This window comes from Triticum urartu, chromosome 3A (genome assembly GCF_056163025.1).
Source record: "Triticum urartu cultivar PI428250 chromosome 3A, HENAU_Tu73, whole genome shotgun sequence".
Taxonomy (NCBI): Eukaryota; Viridiplantae; Streptophyta; class Magnoliopsida; order Poales; family Poaceae; genus Triticum; species Triticum urartu.
Window position 1 is genome coordinate 30,369,228 of NC_141875.1, and position 4,445 is coordinate 30,373,672.

The window sequence follows — 4,445 nt, forward strand, 5'->3', positions numbered from 1 at the left end:
ACCTTAGAAGTGAAATAAATTACCTCAATGGTACTATACGATGTTTATTTTAAAAATGCAAAATTATTCAACACACGGAATATAGCTGGTAATTGACGTATGAAATTATAAATTTTTATAAATCTAGCCGTGCAAATGCGCGGGTAACTCCGCTAGTTACTATTGATGATAGTTTTCCTGATGAGCAGTTAGCTGAAATAAATATTGCTAATAGTAATCCTTGGTATGCTGACTATGCTAATTACATTATTGCAAAACATTTACCTCCTTGCTTTACATATCAACAATAGAAAAAATTCTTCTATGATTTAAGACATTAGTTTTGGGATGACCCACACCTTTATAAAGAATGACTAGATGGTATTATTAGACATTGTGTACCTGACCATGAACAGGGACAAATCCTACGGAAATGTCACTCCGAAGCTTATGGAGGGCATCATGCTGGAGATAGAACTGCTCACAAGGTATTGCAATCTGGATTTTATTGTCCTACTCTCTTCAAGGATGCCCGTAAGTTTGTCTCATCTTGTGATGAATGTCAAAGAGTAGGTAATATCGGTACGCGTCAAGAAATGTCTATGAATTATTCACTTGCTGTTGAACCATTTGATGTTTGGGGATTTGATTACATGGGACCTTTTCCTTCCTCTAATGGGTATACACATATTTTGGTTGTTGTTCATTATGTTACTAAATGGGTAGAAGCTATTCTAACTAGTAGTGCTGATCACAACACCTCTATTAAAATGCTTAAGAAACTTATTTTCCCAAGGTTTGGAGTCCCTAGATATTTAATGACTGATGGTGGTTCACACTTTACTCATGGTGCTTTCCGTAAAATGCTTGCCAAGTATGATGTTAACCATAGAATTGCATCACCCTATCATCCTTAGTTTAGTGGTCAAGTTGAACTTAGCAATAGAGAAATAAAATTAATTTTGCAAAAGACTTCAATAGGTCTAGGAAGAATTGGTCTAAGAAATTAGATGATGCACTTTGGGCTTATAGGATAGCATATAAAAATCCTATGGGTATGTCTCCTTATAAAATGGTTTACGGAAAGCTTGTCATTTGCCTCTTGATTTAGAACATAAAGCTTATTGGGCAGTGAAAGAACTCAATTATGATTTCAAACTTGCTGGTGAAAAGAGGTTATTTGATATAAGCTCATTAGATGGATGGAGAACCCAATCTTATGAAAATGCAAAGTTATTTAAAGAAAAAGTTAAAAGATGGCATGACAAAAGGATCCAAAAGCATGAGTTTAAAGTCGGATAATATGTTCTTTTGTACAACTCTCATTTTAGATTCTTTGTAGGAAAGCTCCTCTCAAAATGGGAAGGCCCATATGTCATCGAGGAGGTTTACCGGTCTGGTGCCATCGAAATAAATAATTCCGAAGGTACTAACCTGAAGGTTATCAATGAGCAATGAATAAAGCATTATATCTCAGATACGCCTATCAATATTGAAAGTGATATTATCCAAACTTTGACACCGGAAGAACACATAATATAGTCCTTCCGGAACACTCCAGAATCGCCAAAATAAGGAGGTACGTGATACCTTAAGTAAACGGACTCTGAAAATCTGCAAAAATATTTTTATCAGTTTTGGAATATTTTAGAATTTTGGAAATAAAGAAACTACCAGGAAGCGTCCCCGGTTGGGCACAAGATACCAGGGCGCGCCAGGCGCGCCCAGGTGGGTTGTGCCCACCTGGGACACCTTCCATAGTACGTTTTTCTTCCATGTACTTGTCCTGTAAGATAAAAAATCAATATATACTTCCCGAACCTGTTAACCACTGTATCGCGAAGGAATCCTTTGTTCTCTTTTTCCAATGTTGTTTTCTATCAGATCCCATCTACCATGGCTGCCTCAAGCTCCTCCAAGGACAAGTTCTTCAAGGACTTCATCAACCCATATCTATGGGAGGTGGTGCAGCGCCCTCAGGTCATTGATATGCATGAGGGGCTGCTTCACCTTCACGATGTGCCTTGTCCTAAGGGGACGGTGTCGGTGTCAAAACCGGCGGATCTCGGGTAGGGGGTCCCGAACTGTGCGTCTAGGTCGGATGGTAACAGGAGGCAGGGGACACGATGTTTTACCCAGGTTCGGGCCCTCTTGATGGAGGTCAAACCCTACGTCCTGCTTGATTGATATTGATGATATGGGTAGTACAAGAGTAGATCTACCACGAGATCAGAGAGGTTAAACCCTAGAAGCTAGCCTATGGTATGATTGTTGTTCATCCTACGGACTAAAACTCTCCAGTTTATATAGACACCGGAGAGGGCTAGTGTCGGGGTCAAAATCGGCGGATCTCGGGTAGGGGGTCCCAAACTGTGCATCTAGGATCGATGGTAACAGGAGGTAGGGGACACAATGTTTACCCAGGTTCGGGACCTCTTGATGGAGGTAATACCCTACGTCCTGCTTGATTGATATTGATGATATGAGTGTTACAAGAGTTGATCTACCACGAGATCGTAGAGGCTAAAACCCTAGAAGCTAGCCTATGGTATGATTGTTTTATATGATCTATCGACTAGCCTGGCCTCGGTTTATATAATGCACCAGAGGCCTAGGATAACAAGAGTCCTAGCCGAATACGCCGGTGGGGAGGAGTCCTTGTCTTGATCGCCATGTCTTGTGGAATCTTCCTTGTATGCGGCAGCTGTCCGAACTGGCCCATGAGTATACGGCCATGGGGGTCCTCGGCCCAATCTAACAGATCGGGAGATGACGTGGTGAGTACCCCTTAGTCCAGGACACCGTCAGCTAGGGTTACACAGAGTCGGTTACAATGGTAGGAGATCTACATTTCCGTATCGCCAAGCTTGCCTTCCACGCCAAGGAAAGTCCCTTCTGGACACGGGACGAAGTCTTTAATCTTGTATCTTCATAGTCCAGGAGTCCCGTCGAATGAATAGTCTGGCCATCCATACACCCCCTAATCCAGGACTCCCTTAGTAGCCCCTGAACAAGGCTTCAATGACGACGAGTCCGGCGCGCAGATTGTCTTCGGCATTGCAAGGCGGGTTCCCTCCTCCAAGTACTTCATAGAAGATTTTGAACACAAAGGTAGTGACCGGCTCTGCAAAATCAGTTTCCACATATTGCCATAGAGAGAATAATATTTACACAAATCTAATCTGCTGACGTATTCTGTGGTGTGACATCACACCACGGCCAAGTCTTTATTCGAATCGTTTTATTGTTCTACCTCAGCGCGTTTAGCGAGGCGGTTTCCTTGGCACGTCTTGTTAAAGCAGAGATCGTGTCCCCTTATTCCAGGATTCTCAGCAATACGGGTGTGGGTTACCCAACCGTGCCATTGACTACGGCGCTTGGGAGATAAGCGAGTTTTACCAGGCTGGTGGGGGCACATAGTCGCGTCCGCCCATATAAGGGGATAAGGATCCACCTTTTAATCCGCGCCTTCTTCCTCCTTTGCCTATCCAGTTCCGCGCACTCGAGCTCCAGCGCCCAATTCCGCACACCCTACCTCAACCTTCTCCAGCCATGTCCGGAGCGGGAGGCAAGTGGATGGTCTCCTCCGTCACGGAGGGACACATCAAAAGACTGAGGAAGGCCGGATACTTGTCTAACGACATTGCGCACTGGCTTCCCAAAGAGGGGCAGCTCATCCCCACCCCTAGGCCCCATGAGAGGGTGGTGTTCCTCCCCCATTTCCTCCGCGGACTGGGCTTCCCTCTCCACCCATTTGTCCGGGGGCTCATGTTCTACTATGGCCTGGATTTCCACGATCTGGCCCCGAACTTTGTCCTCAATATCTCGGCGTTTATCGTCGTGTGCGAGGCTTTCTTCTGCATCCGCCCCCATTTCGGCCTATGGCTCAAGACTTTCAATGTCAAGCCGAAGGTGGTGCGCAACACTCAGGCGGAATGGGGAGGCGACATGGTGGGCAAGATGCCCAACGTCCTATGGCCCGAGGGCTCCTTCATGGAGTCCCTAAAGGGGTGGCAATTGGGGAGGTTTTACATCACCGAGCCGCGCGACCCTGAATGGGTCGCAGTCCCCGAGTTCCGATCCAGACCCCCTACGCGGCTCACCTCCTGGAAAGAGACGGGCCTATCGTGGGGTAAATAAGGAGAGCTGACCGGACTCCAAACATGCGTCCAAACCCTAGTGGACAAGAAGCTCAAACTTGTCAACGTTGTCCAGGTTATGCTCATCCGCCGGATCCTCCCGTGTCAACAACGGGCTTTCAACCTATGGGAGTTCGACCCGGCGCAGCATCGAACTCTAAGCAGGCTCTTCGACACAATGTATGAAGATGCCTAGAAGGTGCTTTTCAAGGGCGCCGAGGCCCCCGCATCCGCTACCGAGGATCGCGGATTCAGCACACAACGTCGCGCTCGTGCGGTAAGCTGTTTTTACCTTTTACAGGGTATTAGTTTTTCATAGTTTGACTC